The following is a 15640-nucleotide window of genomic DNA, read 5'->3' as shown; positions in this document are numbered from 1 at the left end:
CGACTTGCCCAAGGACACAACGGCAATGACTCGGATAGAGCGGGATTCAAGCCCCCAACCCTCGGTTACTGGATGACCCACTCTACCACTGAGCCACGGTCGCCCCATGAAAGAACCAGCTGAAACTAACCATCAGCCTCACGGCTTTCTATCCACTTTCTGCTGTTCCATGACGACTCTGCTAAAAAGCTGACATTCAATGTGTTACAGTAGAATATACAACACAAATTTATAGTCAAATCCAACAAGGCCAGACTTGTTAAACATGTGTACGAGCCTTCTACTAGATTTTATCCTTCGATGCATATTCATAGTTTTTTACACAGCATGGCAGGTGTAGAATCCCTGATGCTGAGAAAGCTTTAGTCCATGAAATGAAAGCTATGCAAACACATTGTGGTAGCTAATTGTGTACAGTATATTATATATATTAAGCTTCTACATACACTATGTACAAACATGTCTTATAAAGCATAGCTATTGAGAACATGGCAGGATTCCAAAATTCAGTGCCAAGACTGAGAGAGCTGGTAAAGCTACAGTGGTCCTGAGAGGAGTGTTTATTGATCAGTAAAGCCTTGGCTAGGTGTGCTACAGTTGGCTCAGGAAAACCTCTGATCGACTTACTGAGATGGAAGCATAATTAAGACTGCAGCCTATTAACAGATGGCCACAGCCTTTCTCTGTAAGTAAGTGAGAGATCAGATGTATGGTGGGTGCATTGTCGGATATTACATTTCTAAATAAAAGCTTACAGTAGGTACAGATGTTTGAGCCAGTTCCAGCATGTTTTACTTCCTGTGCAGGAAAATTCTTCGTCTTGCCAAGTCTTCTAAAACTAGTGGGAATTCAAATGTAAACCAAATGTGGTGATCATACAAGATCCCTGCATTTCATCTCTGGCTCTTCTCAGCCTAGTTGGCCATGCTTTGGGCCAGGTTTCACATCAAAGCCACATGTGGGTTCTGCATCAGGCTTGATTGGAGCTTTTTTTCTTTTTTTCATTTTAGGCATCTATCACATTTTCCTATCACTCTGACACACATGGGACAACCTGCCATCCCGACAGTCAAAGCACAAATTTAGCCTGCCAGCAGCAACAGCGACTTTACAATGCAAGAATTTAAGAAAACTGAACTTTTAACTGTTGGCTGTGTGTGGTTGGACTTTTATCCTCTTGAAAATAAAATAGCTGGGTCCAAATGTATTTAGTTGCAAGAATAAACATGGTCTGCTTTAAATAGCTTGGTTGTTAGCCACACATTTTGCATTTAAACCTTTAAACTAGCGCTCTTATTTTCCCAATAGCTTGTAAAAATCAATTAATTCCTTACTTTTGTGTGCAAATTTATCCCAATTTATCCCATGTAGCCAGGGGTGGATTGAGTAAGGGCTAGTTTTTGACAAGCAAATGGAAGCAGTCATTGTAACAAGTAGACAAAAATGGTCCAAAAGTGGCAAGAAAAGAGTGAAAATTGACTAACATGGGCTAAAACTAGTCAAGAGTGGACAGAAAAAAAAAGTGCAAATAAAGAAGAACCAGGTGGTATGTAATTGCAAATGGTAGCTTAAAGCAGAACTAAGTAACTTGCGTTTCGTGCTTCCCCTAAAGGTCCCTATTGATTATGTCACTGTCTTAAAAACTCCACCCCCCGCCCCACCCCACAGCTACATGCGCACCTTTGCTCTCCCAAGACAGCAGCAACCGATCACTGAAAAATCCTAATACAATAGTGACACTAACGGTGCTTTCACACATATTGTTCCATGTGACCATGTGAACAGTATGAAGACAGACAAGTAAAAAAAAAATAATGATGTGGGAGTAATACGGAAGGGAGTGTGGAAATGTGTGTGATGTGTTTTTTTGTGCGCTGACAAAGCGGCTCTGAAAATGGATGGTTAAATAGATATCTATTTGTGTGCGATGCCTGACGGAGCGCTGGGTTGCGAGTGTGTGCGTGTTCCTGTTGCCGCAACGACACTGTTTGTATTGGGCTGCCGTAAAGCAGTACGTCTTGCTACCGGGTCGGAGGCAGGAAAGTTGCAAGTGCTGTTTTCTGGCCAGTGACAGCAGGGGGTGATGAAAGACCCCCCAATCACCCCATAAACACTTGTATTACCCTCACAGGGACTACGAGAAGGATTTATTAAGGTGAAAAAGTTACTTAGTTCTGCTTTAAATGAGCAAAATGTGGAAAGCAATAGTGAAAAAGAGCAATAATGTGGAACAAAAAGAAGAAAAATGTAGGGGAAAATGGTAATTATTGGGCAAAAGTTTGCTATTTGGATGAAAAGTGACAAAATTGGATAAGTGTAAAAAAAAATGTGCAAAAGTGGACAAAAAATATGGAAAAAGGGATATTTACTAGCAAAACTGAGTCAAGGAAGTTGCAAAATGGCCAAAGGAAATAGGTAAAAAAGGGGTTAAAACATCCCCCGGGGAATAATAATTTAAATGAAGACATAACTCATATGTTGAGCATCACTGACTTAACAGCTTCTACGTGGTGTCCTCTGATAACGTAGTGGGCTGGTCTGGACATGCCAGGGCTGAATTTTTGTCCCAGTCCACCCCTGCGTGTAGCTGTAGCAAAAAAAAAAAAAGGTTTGCAATAACTTGTTGATTACAACTAAGAAAAAAGTGCTGAGTTTAATGCTCTAATAAGTTACACTGCAGGATGCTCATTTTGTTGACTTCCACCTCCTCTCCCAGCATTCTGCCTGCCATGGCTTTCACCAACAATAGGATAAAAAGTTAATAGAGGGGAGGAACCTCAGGGAGCAGATGAGAAAACCGTCGTCACGATTCAAGCCACATACAATTTGATGACATGACCAGAAAAATCAATAGGAATTCATTGTGAGTAACCCCCTCAGCGCTCCACTACAGAACAAAAAACAAAAACAAACAAAAAAACAATTCAACGCTGTCGAGCTGAAGCGGTAATAACCCAGTAAAGTCATTCTCCTGAAGGAATCAAACCATCCGTGCTCAAGCAGTGCATTACCACTCCCCTAGCTAACCCCCTTTTATTACAAGCCTGGGCACAAAATCCTGACAGTGTTGTCTTTTCAAACACTGCTTCCATTTTGGAAGCAGATGAAAACAAGCGGCAGAAGGAAACATTCGCAGAAAGGAAGTGTTTCTACATTTCTTACGAAAAATACAGAGCTTTTGTTTTTGTTTGTTTTTATCAAAGTCTACTGAGAAGTTGCATCCATTTCATAAACTGGAAAGAGATAGAAGCAGCAGCTGCTGGTGCTTTGCTCTCTAACTGATAAGTGCCAAGTACAGATTGTAGGGTCTGTGTGTTATTGATTAACAGAACAACAAGACTTTGGTGGACAAATAATCACATTCAGTCTTTGCTGTAAGGGACTAAATCATTTTCTTTTCTGACTCTCCCACAAAGCTTTCCACTCCAAATATTGTATAAAGAAGAAATTTAAGTTGAACAATTTCATCAAGCTAATCCAACCAAAACAATTACGACCAGTTTTGTTCCGGATGAAACTATGACCATAAAAGCTCATGACTGAGCGGCAAACTGGTTGCTGTTTCTGCAAGCATATTTTATTCAGAATTTTGCCGTACTACTCTTTAGCAACGCACAAGCTAACTTTGCCAAATTCACAATACTAAGTATGCAAAGCACAGAACTTTTTGATTTAACTTAAATTGTGAGTAAGATTCAGAAAATTTACTCAGTATTATTGTCAGGGAGTTGGGGTGATCGTAAATGTAAAGGGATGAGGAGGCAAGAAGGGTGCTCTAGCAAGATTAAGTCCAACAAAGTACAAAATTAAAGAGCAACTAAACCCCAAGGGTTTGGCTGACATGTGATGAGGTCGAAAATTTAAATACAATTCCTTGATTATGGGCGGAGCTTTTGGATCAGTTAAGACACCCTTAGTCTATACTACAATCTATGCTATGCTAAAGTTCTACCAACTCAACACTCCCTCAATTCAACCTACTCACCACATATTGTAGAGTCGACATGTGTTAGCCATGTCCCTCCTATAGATAGTTAAAAAAAAAAAAACAAAGTTCTTCTGGTAGCTGGAGAGGTGCCAGTGCACTTCGAGCACTGCCGAGGTGTCCTTGAGCAAGGCACTGAACCCCAACACTGCTGTTTCATTGTAAAGCGACTTCGAGTACCCAGAAAAGCGCTATATAAAATCGATGTATAATAATATAACAACAGTAAGAAGCCTCTAAAATGTCATCATCCTCCATTCTCACCTGAGAGCAGCATTCCATTGCAGTTGCTGAGTTTAACCCCATAGAGGGCAGTCACTTACATTTACAACAAAATACACCAAATTGAAATACTTTGACTAAAATAGCAATAATTGGCCAATAATCCATCAAAAACACTACTAAATACCCAAATCTGTGTGTTTTCAGCAGAAAAAGCAGTTTTGGGGGTTTTGTTACTCTTTAAATAGTGAAGGTAATCAAGAAGATGAGCTTTACCTATGAGACACAAAAGAAACGAGAGATCAACACATGTCCTTTTTTCTACTGCTTATGACTGAGGGAGATTTTCATTAATGTTATTGTTAATTTCTAATTGTTTAATGCTTTTTAAACTCTGAGTTTTTTTTTTATAAATGCAACCTTGAGGAGTCATTTCACTGCAGACCTTTAAAGAATTGACAGCCTTTATTCTCAACATTTTGATTGGGAAACAAAAGTTTGTATTTTCTAAATTCTCAATGTTTTTTTTTTTTGCCAGAACAATACTTACAATAATACAATACATGTACCACATAAGGCGTTTGCTAACAATTAAGATAGAAAACACTATACAAATAGAAAAGCACTCAGAGAATGCAGATCTCTGCCAAGCAGTTCATTTCCACCCTGTGTTGTAGTCCTACATTGATTTTATATACACTATTAGATTCATTGATAATCAAAACATACCTTTAGCATTTGAAATAACAATTATATTACTAATTGTAAAATAGTTAAAATATTGCAACCTTGTGAGGGCCAGTTCTTTTTCTAATTGGAACACTGATGACCTCATCAGCGAAGCGTGTTCCGAGAGAACCTATGACATCATCAACAAGTACTTCTACTGTGTGGATGGGAAAATGAATGGGATATATATATATATTATTTGGGTGGCCAAAACATCACAAAAATGTAATCACCTGTTCCATGTCCCATTTATCAATTTTCCTGAAAATTTCAACCTAATCTGTTTATAACTTTTCAAGTTATCCTGCTAACAGACTGACAGACGGAGGGTAAAACATAATCTTGCTGCTTCGGGAGGTAATAACAGCACAATGCTTCCCTAAAGCTTTCGGTTACAGTACAATAATTGTATCTACAATATTTGGCTAAATATACAAAAGAAAGTTAATTTCATCCATGCACAAGTTCTTTTGAGTTTTTATTACTATCACATCAGCTTTACCTGAATAATAAAGATTCATTAATTCAGGATTCATTGAGACTCATTGCAGAACCGTGCATTACAAACCAACCAATCTTTTTTTTAAAAAACTAAAACTAAACTAAAAGATAACTCAAAATGTTGCAAGCGATGAAGTCACTCGGATTTCTTCTCTATATAATGCTCAGAGCTTTAACTCTCACAGCTAGACTTACTCATCACTGTCCTTTGTGCTTCATCCTCTCTGCCCCAGCTTTAACCCCTGAACATCAACACAAACACAATCCCTGAGGGGGACAAAGCTTCAAAATCTCACCTGATCTTATGTTTATTCATGTGTGCAGGAGAAATGATAAAGGCTGCTTCACAGAAAAACTATCAAAGAGATCACAAAAAAAAGAAGGAAAAATCCGAACACAACAGAATTTGAAATGTTTACCTTGTAACATGGCCAGCATAATGCAGATGTTTTTTATTCCCTGTATTAAGGGCATCGCATTAAGATCTGCAATGCAGATCTTAATGCGATGCCCTCCAGTGATGCTGGGCAGACTTCCTTTTGCAGTTTGGACGGAAAGCAAAGGGTCAGGAACCCATGGTGTGCATGAAAGCTCAGTAAACAGTTGCCATCTGACCTTTTACTAGATGATTCACTGCAAATGATAGGGGTATATTATAATGTGGATGCTGGAGTGGAGCAGCTGCAGAGTTGAATAAAACAGTTTCACAAGGAAGGAAGGAGGGAGGCAAGAAAATAAAGTACACTGAAGAAGGAGAATTATGTTTATATGCTGTCTTGCATGTTTTAGTCATCCCCCGACTCCAATATGTTGAATTATGGTCACGTATTTGTGTCATAGCCTCTGTTTACATTAAGATGTAGTTTAAATACGTGGCTTAACAAAGATTTTTACTCTCTGTTTTTATTTTTTTTAAAAAAAGAAAATTCTCAAATTATTGTAGGGAAACAGATAAATACAAAAAAGTTGAAAGAGAACTTAAAAGATATTTGCATGCACGGCTACATATCAAATCGAAGTTGAGTGGCTTTTGAGAAGTCCAAGCATACATTTTATTTGACTCATATCACTGTATCTAAATCATGAAAAAAATCTAATTATTTTATATTTTATAAAAACTGAGTTACTGGCTTTTTCAAAATTAGTCTTCACATATAAATGAAATCATATACTTACAGTCAGATTCAGTGAAGTGTGGATGTAGAGGACGTAGAGGACAGGAATAACGCTCCAATTTAAAGTCCATTTAATCAAAACTAATAATCCAAAATCAACTCCAAGTCTAACAAATCAATCTAATCTAACACAGAATTACACGAGGAGGAACATGTGGAGTGGAACATAGATGAAAAACACTCAGAGCTGATACACAGCTTCTGAGGGCCATCAGACAAATTAGCTCCACCTGTGAGGGAACTAAGCGTTCAATGCATGGAGGTGCAATACAGAAAATAAGACTGTAAACCACAAATACCATGAGAGAAAAAAACTAAGAAACCACAACATAAACCTGAGAATATTATAAAACCAGATTAGAAACTAATCCGAAATTTAAAAAATAAATAAATAAAATTTTTTAAAAAAGGTGGCCACCAGTAGTGATGGACAGATGAAGCCTCACGAGCAGTGGTGTAACATCATGGTGATGGGCCCCAATGCAATTTTTTTTTTTTTTTTTTTTTTTTGTGTCCCCACCCAAAACACACACACGTGTCTAAGTGTTTCTCTTCATTAAATGCATCTCAAGACCACATTTTTCACAAATAAGTTTTTTGTTCAATTATCCAAAATCAACGTGAAAGAGAACAGGTGAACTATAGGATTGTATGTAATAGACTAAGTGCACATTTCACAAATATGAGGGTACAAGTACATTCAAATGCTATTGGTTTTAATCACACTTCAAAACAAAGGGAAGCTGTACTCACTCAGAAGCTCATTTTATGGTATTATATAGCTTTTTGTCTTGGCGTTAAGTGGAAGAGGAAGGTCGTATAGTTGAATTCGTCGAGCCGAATAATCATTACAACAGGTCCAGTGGTGCCGGTGACCGCTGAGTCCGACCTCTGAGGCTGCGGTGGTGGAGGACGTCTCTCCTTCTGGTAGTGTTGATGGTGCGCTCCAGTGGCGCTAACTGGCAAGCTAGCGCTAGCCTCCGGCGGGATGCTAACTGTTGCCTGGGTTTGAGTAAAGAACTTGTCTAAGTTGTTCATTTTAGCTTTACTCTCATCCTTATTCCTTTCTTTCCTTCCTCTTTTGTGCGCCGCTTTTTTTCGTGTTGAATGAGTCATGTGACTCATCATGACTGACAGGTGTCAAGGTGACTGGACAAATTGTCATTTCCCCCTCCCATTCCCGCCATTAAGCGTTACCTTAACGACGCGCTATTGCATTCACAAACACTGGCATATCTGGCGCTTCTTGAGTGCTGTTTTTTTCTTCCTCCTTCCTTCATGGGGCCCTTACAGCACCTTGTCCCCGGTGCACTGGAGATAGTTACGCCTGTGCTCATGAGGCATCGCACCATTTGGTTTCAGGGGTTATTTTTTCGATGCTTCGTGTGCACACAAAACCACCTACAGGCCAGATGTATAACTACAGACATCTGGATCTTAACCACATATTGTGTGATGCATTTCATTTTTGTGTCTGTTTGGCTCTTGCAAATGACTAAAAATGTATGAATAACATATTTATCTATACAGATAACCACATGTGTATTATGTAATATTTGTAATGTATTCTCTGTGTGTAAATGATCTTAAAATTGGCTCCCACAGGATTTAACCCCTACCATTTCCAGTTCTCCAACACTCTTCCAGCCCTGCTCTCACCGCTCGGCCACTGGTTTCTTTATAATGTTATTTTTTAGTCAATGTTGGGAAGAAAAAAATGCTTGTTGAACGACGAAGAAGTCACTGAATATGTATGTGTAAGTTGGACAATGATGTATAGAGCAGGGGAGTTTATATTCAGATACAATCACATGTTTGTGGCCCCGCCCCCTGTAATAAAAGTTCTCCATGTCTGATCTATGTATGTAACGTCTATATTTCTGTTTGATATATTTTGATGACAGACAGTATATCTCGTAGAAATTAGTTGTTTTGTGAGTTTTTTTTTTTTTGTTTTTAGAATTGCAATGTATGTTTTTAAATGTTTTGTGTTTTCTTTTTTGTTTTGTGGGGTTTTTAGAATTGTTTTGTATGTTTTAGAGTATTGTGTGTTTTTTAGTCATTTTGCTCTAAATAATTTTGGTGCTTTGAGACTTTTTTTTATATTGTTTTGAGTCAATGTGCGAAGTTTTTTAGCAACTTCTTGAGTCGTTCTGTGTGTGTGTTTTTTGTTTGTTTTTTTTGTCTATATTTAGAATCATTTTGTTTGTTTTTGAAAGGTTTTGTGAGTTTTTTTTTTTTTTTGGTCATTTTGTGTTTTTAGAATTGTTTTATGTTTTTTTTTTTTTTTTAATGTGTTGTGTGTGTTTTTAGAATTGTTTTGTATGTGTTTATAAACATTTTGTATGGTTTTAAAATTGTTTTGTATGTTTTTGAGACGTGCATTTATAACATAATTTTGTGTTTTGAGATGTTTTTGATGTGTCTTTATGTTGTTGTTTTGAGTGTTTTAAAATCATCTCGTTCTCTCCAAATTCTCTGAAATTTTCAAAATTTCTCTCTTCCTCTAAACTTTCCCAAACATTTCTTTACTATCAACACATTATCCAAACTATCCAAACTCTGAACCATAACTCTCTTTCAAAAACCCACGGAGCCTGAGGGGTTTATGTTGCTGCAACAAACGCTGAACCACTTCCCGAAGCACTCACCTGGGGGGTATTTCATCAAAGTGTTCTCAGTAGAGCCAGGCTTATGGTTTAAACCTGGTTCAGCTAAGCCATCTGTGACCATGCTGTCTTTTACCATTTCATCAAATTCTTCTCAGCTTGAAGCTCCCCAGCTGAACCAAGCAAACTGACAGTGTTTAGCTTAAGTGCACGTCCTCATAAGACCCACGAGATCAATCACAGATTTAATGATGAGAGAGTGACGGCGCATGCGCTGCAGCTTTTACGAAGAATGAGAAGCCAATAGGAACCAATGCTGAGACCAACAGGACGTGACATCATCTGTTACTGAGCGGTGAAAATAAATGACAGAGAAAAAAAGGACCGACTGTGGTTTGAACATTTTAAAAGTAGTTAAGGGTTAAAAATGGTGTTATTTAGTCAGTTTATCACATAAAACAACTGAAGCATGTGATCACACATTGATCGTGTGCGTTTGATGAGTTTTTTAACACCTGTCAGCGTTTAATAAAAGAGATAATTTAACTTACAGTTAAATAATATGTAATTTATGAGACTTGTGAGTGTTTGATGAATAGTTTGTTAAACTCAGCGCTAAATGAATGGAGGGAGCAGCAGTGGTGCTGTTGGATGTCACATCCAACACTGTAAAGGCTGCAGGTGAGCTGTGCTCAGGAGTTGTGTACACTGCGCTCACATCCCAAAAAGCAATAGTGTATTTTTAAACATAGAATAAGACAAAAATTCTGTTGGCATTTGTATGGATTTAAAATCATATTAAAACATTTACCATGATATTCTGTTTAATTTCCTTTTAAAATACCGTATTAAAGTGGTATTTAAAAAAAAAAGTATATATATATATATATATATATATATATATATATATATATATATGTATATATATATAACAAGTCTTTTTGACTAGTTTTTCCTTTTGTAGATCTTTGTTGAGTGTTTTAAAGCTTCACTAAATGACTTCTTTAATAAAGATGACATGGTTTCATGAGAGTGCGTCTGCAGCTTAAGCCTAGCCTGCTGCTTAAACCTGGTCGGGAGCAGGTTTGACCCACACGGACTGTGTTACTATGGAAACCAAGGTGTTTTCAAGTTGATGAAACCACCGTTCCAGTTAGAACCCGGCTTAACGGAGCCAGACTCTCATGTTATACTTGGACTTAACCCTGAGCTGGGTTTGATGAAACACCCCCCGGTACAGCTGGGCAATGAAGCTTCACTGGTCATCATTTTCAGCCTCTCCCCAAATGATGTAAGGCTTGATATGCGTTATGCAAAAACACCCTCTCTATTACGGCACATCTTATAACATCATACCCACCAGGATTTGAACAGACAACCTTAATCACAGTAAAAGAGAAACTTACTTAGAGCACAACTGAAAAATGTCTCGTTATCGTTCCTCACTTGTGCTGCAAGCCTGGTATTAAATTTAGTAAATGTACCCATTAGAATACGAGAAAAATCTTATTTCCTTTTGCAAATGAAAGTGCTGTTTAAACCGAGAAGGATGTCACTACTTATGAACACATCATGTTATTATAAGAATTTGAAACTAGCACAAAACTCAACATCAACGAGAAACATTCCAGTAGATAATATTTCTCCTACAAGGGCAGCAGTGGTAAGAAAATATTAACTTCACTCATGTTTCTATTAAAACAACTTTCTGCTTTTGAAGCCTTCAGGTGCAAATCTTCCCAAAAGCTGCTGAACACATCGCAGCAGATATGGGATTGGAGTGCAAAGATAAAACAGCCAATCTATTATTGCAAGTCTCTCTTTGAGCCTCCGTTCGGTGTGTCTCTGAGACGGAGTTTGGTTTGCTCCCTGCAGAGCTACCCCAGCTTTCCCTGCTCCCAGGAGACATCTGCAGACTGAGACAAACACCATGGGTTTCTCTACGGCTGTGTGTTCTCCAAAATTTACTCCAGGCAACTTTGAATTACCTAGCACTACCATTCCCCTGATAATTATGCATCATCACACATGAATGTTATAAATGGGGATGTGTTGTGCTTATATAATACAGCTAAACTGTTACAAAAACTGTACTAAGTGCTGCTCTTCAATTTTTTTTCTTATAAATGTGGTTACATTTTTACACTTTCTTGGAGCAGCTCTCAGGTTGGTGTTTAAATACTATTACAGCACGCTTTCCTACAACCTATTACTGCTGTACCAGAGGCCATGCAAGTGTCAATGTATGAGTTTAGCAGTAATTTGTCAGGAGCATTACTATCTCCATTCTCATCAGTAAGTCAGGCTTTGTTCAAGTTCAGCTTTAATATTAATTAGGACAACAAAAGTTTTTAACAAAACAGTATCTTACTGCATTTAGAAGACAAACCCCAAGGTTTGACTGGAACAAATAAGGTAGGAGAAAACACTTCAATGATAATTCACCAGCACCGATCACTCTCTGTTCCGATACTAGTCAAAAATTAACTGGCCCAGTTTATACAAGAACATTTTATAGTGAAAACACAAAGGTTTTGTTGTGTTTTGGTGGTCCATTTACACGTTAACAGCGTTTTGGTGCTTGAAAACGGAACTTCTTAAAAAACGGGCTCCAGAGTGGAAGTTTCTGAAAACACTACCCTCTCTGTCTCTGTGTAAACAGGAAACTGATGCTTTCTGTGTCATGGGTATGTGCACTTGCACTCCTAGAGTTTTAGATATTGGCCATGGCTATTGATACGGAAACGTACCAATAGACTGCCAGTCTATTCATATGCAGGGCCCCTCATTGGCCAGTTTAGGTGCTTAATTTTTATAATTTTAAATGAATAAATGATGTTTTAAAATGCATTAACTACTTGTTCTTGACTCGTCATGTTGCTGTGTGTCCCATATGTAGAGAGCAGGTCTCTGAGTTGTGTGTGTGTTACAGCATTATGTAAACTGGTACGTAGCATGTAGGATACATGAAGTTGTTTGTCATGTTTACAGTTGTATGCAGAACAAGTGGCTATTAGATAAAGCTGAGTTAATAAAGCAACTCGCCTACAGGTGCACGCCGTGCACGGATGTGAATAGTGTCAGGCAGCAATGGGTTCAGACTTAAAGAGAGATCTGCTTTATTTGGGCTGGGGCTGTATTCTTTCAGCCTTGGGCCGGGTCAGGTCTAACTTTGTAGGTCCGATTCAAGCTTCGACGGAAGTGTCTCTGCGCATGCGCTTCCTTTGGGTCATTAAAAAACTACACCGCCATCTACTGGCCTGGCAAGTATACTACATTGTTTTTTATGTTTCCCATGTAAACAGAGATCGTTTTGAGAACATTGCAATGTCAATACAGAACTTTTTGAAAACAAAAACGGGAACCGAAGCTAAACCTTGTCGTGTAAACAGGGCCTTAATGTGAGGTTTTGGCTGAAAGTAAAAAAAAGCAAGTTGTAAAAATAATGTTTTTATTTGCCTTTTTTTTTTTTTACCTGACTAAAATGTTATGAATTAAACAAGATTCTTTTAACAACACTAAATCATATGCAAATGCAGAAAAAGGTGATTTTTGCATTCAGTTACTTTTTAAGTAGTGGAGGGGAGGCATCATGGAATGCCGCACACTTGAGTGGAAACAGCAGGGAAGACGAGACAGGATGGGTTGATACAAACAGGAAATCATTGACCTACAGACCGACAACTTACTCCTTTCTTTGTGCAGTATCTCAGAAGAAAACCTTTGCACCACTTAATCAGAAGTTTATTTTCAGCAAATCTGGCACCTGTTGTGTCTTTAATTTACTTTCTGCTGTGATAATAGCACCACACACACTAACAGCACCTCTATTGTCCATAAGGGTGCTAAGTTAATAGAGGAAATGTAGCGCTGCATATGCAAACTCAATATTGTTAGTGCACACATGAGACAAATTAGAAACACTTTGCAAGAATGTATTGTTTTTTATTAAATATCGCTTTTTTTTTTACCCTAACCCTAACCCATGGTATACAGTCAGTTTTGTTCCTCATTGCATGAATTTATTTTGAGAGCAAGTGCCTTCTAGTAATGAGGTTTTTAAGGTCATTAAATTCTGACATAATATTCCCACAATTTTGCTTAGACATAATTCAAAATCTATCGCCTCTAAACCACATCAATAACGTTAAGAAGTTTTTACTTAACATGTACCACTAATGCAAGATTATAGAAAAAGTACAACATTTCATTCAAAATCTCAAAGGCAAATGAAAACAGCATCTTTAATGGCTCATAGTAAAAAAAGAAAATCATCCATTTTGTTGATCGGCCTTTCAAATGGTTCATTTAGGGGCAACAGGGAGCAAAACCATACCGTTGCAAATTAAAATCCAAACCCTTGACAACAAATCTGTCCAGCTAACTGTGCTTTCAAGCAGAGATAGATTTACATTTAAAATGGCTGCTGCCAAGAATTGACTCTTCCCTCAATGTCTGCTCGCCCTAAATCAGCCCCTGCACGATAAAGTGTTGCAGTCGCTTCACCTGAGGAGGAGATGCAGAGTGAATCGTACAAAATGTCATCTGAAAAATATGTTTGTGCATTTGGGATTATTGGGATTGCAGCAATGTTGGTTTCATCAAATGATATCTGGCATTGCCTTATATTGTCATTTAAATGTGTCATTTTGTTTGCTTTTTATTTTTATGTTGATGATCTGGTTTATGTATCAAAAATAAAGTTGACACAACGAAACTTTTAATGCTTTTGCTGTTTTTTCCACATTCTGGACAATCAAGTTTGTTAAAAAGCTGATACTGTGTTCAAAGTCAATACACTTTCCAAACTGTACTTTATCTGGCCATGGTCATGTTAAACCTATTCTGCCCACCCGGTGGTTTTTATTACACATTTCAGTGAGTTGCCGTGACCTATAGAGCAGGAGCTTACGTACTGGATGTCACATTAGGTTAGTTTTACATTGAAAGAACTTCCCATTAATATACAATATGTTGTAAATTAACTTTTTTTTGAACTAAAACTAGTTCCAACAGATGGGTTGCAATCTATAAAACCTAAAAACCCAGCATGCAAAGTTTGGAAACAGCTGGAGCAAATTACAGCAATAATAAACTAATCAGGCTAGTTTATGAAGAAAAATACTAACATTGTTATATTTTGCTGTGGTATTGTATGCATTTTTTTTTTATTATTATTATAGCCAGACAATAATAATGCTACTTTTTATTGTATTTTACATAGTGTTTAAAGTGTCAGCATGTCACTATCTGGTAATATCTCAAGTTAAAGCACAACTAGCTAAACTATCATGCTAACTATTATGGTGTGTTTTAAGCATTCAAAAGTGCTTTTAAATGGACAATTAGGATTTGCCAAGTATCAGTTCACTGCCTAGCTAGCAAGCACGCTAAGTAGCTAGCAGGCACGCTAACTAGCTAGCAAGCATGCTAACTGGCTAGCAGGCACACTAACTAGGTAGCATGACAAAGAAACTGAAAAGTGAGTAGCTAGGCCTAAATTCTACTTAACAGCGTGTTTGTTAGTGTTTAAGGTGACCATACATGTCCTCTTTTCACGTCTTTTACAAATAAGATTTTACAAATGAATGAAATTGTCCGGGTTTCCCAGGGACCTCAAATGCATCTCCGCTAATATTTGCTCTATCTGAGGAATTCCAATAGTTTCTGAAAGCTAAGGAGTTGCTCTTTAAAGCAATATAGTGTTATTATGATATTATTCACAAGTGACGGAATCATTAAAGATGCCATTTTGTTTTGACAAAATGTGTCAAACAAAAGGAAACGAGAAAGAGGGATTTACAGTGACCCAATAATAGTGGATTTAATTGAAATTATTATTTTTTTTATTTATTATTGAAGTATATATTTAATGGCTATTTATTGTTTTGTAAGCATTGACTTTTTGCTATATTTTTAATTTCTAGAGTCAAGAAAACGTCAAGTACTTTGAGTATGACGACATTGACCCAAGTGTCACCCTATTAGGGTTCAACTTTACTGTTATTAACTCCAGGCAAGATCATTAGCTAAAATGATGTTACTGTCGCCTCAATGTGGACCGAGTTCTCGTCCAAGTAATTAAGTAGGGATGGGACAATATTTCACAAAAATAAAACATCACAAACTGTAACGTATCTTGCGGCAGCTGCCAAATTGTCATTCTGGCAGTGGTACTTTGAGTTATTGCACTTTAATTAGGAAATGTCTTATTTTATTGTTTATTTCTGACAGATAAAATGTGCGTTATTCAACAGGAATTTTTTTTTTCTTTTTACATGTGAATTCAAATCAATACAAATAATGACTCACAAACAACATATGACAAACCCTTGAAAGTCAAACAATGCACAATTTTGTGAATCCAATCAGACTTCTTTTTATTGAACTTGTAAATGAGTTAGGTGTCATTATTCATA

General features: G+C 37.4%; 1 long non-coding RNA gene across 1 annotated transcript in view; it reads right to left on the bottom strand.

The window, feature by feature from the left end:
* LOC114465371 (uncharacterized) overlaps nucleotides 1-7982 on the bottom strand; it is a 248113-nt gene extending 240131 nt beyond the window's left edge. The window contains exon 1 of the long non-coding RNA XR_003674300.1: nucleotides 7366-7982. This is a non-coding gene — a long non-coding RNA (uncharacterized LOC114465371). The remainder of the gene's footprint in view (nucleotides 1-7365) is intronic.
* Between the last annotated feature and the right edge of the window lie 7658 nt (nucleotides 7983-15640).

This window comes from Gouania willdenowi, chromosome 6 (genome assembly GCF_900634775.1).
Source record: "Gouania willdenowi chromosome 6, fGouWil2.1, whole genome shotgun sequence".
NCBI lineage: Eukaryota > Metazoa > Chordata > Actinopteri > Blenniiformes > Gobiesocidae > Gouania > Gouania willdenowi.
This window is presented reverse-complemented; position numbering and strand designations above follow the sequence as displayed.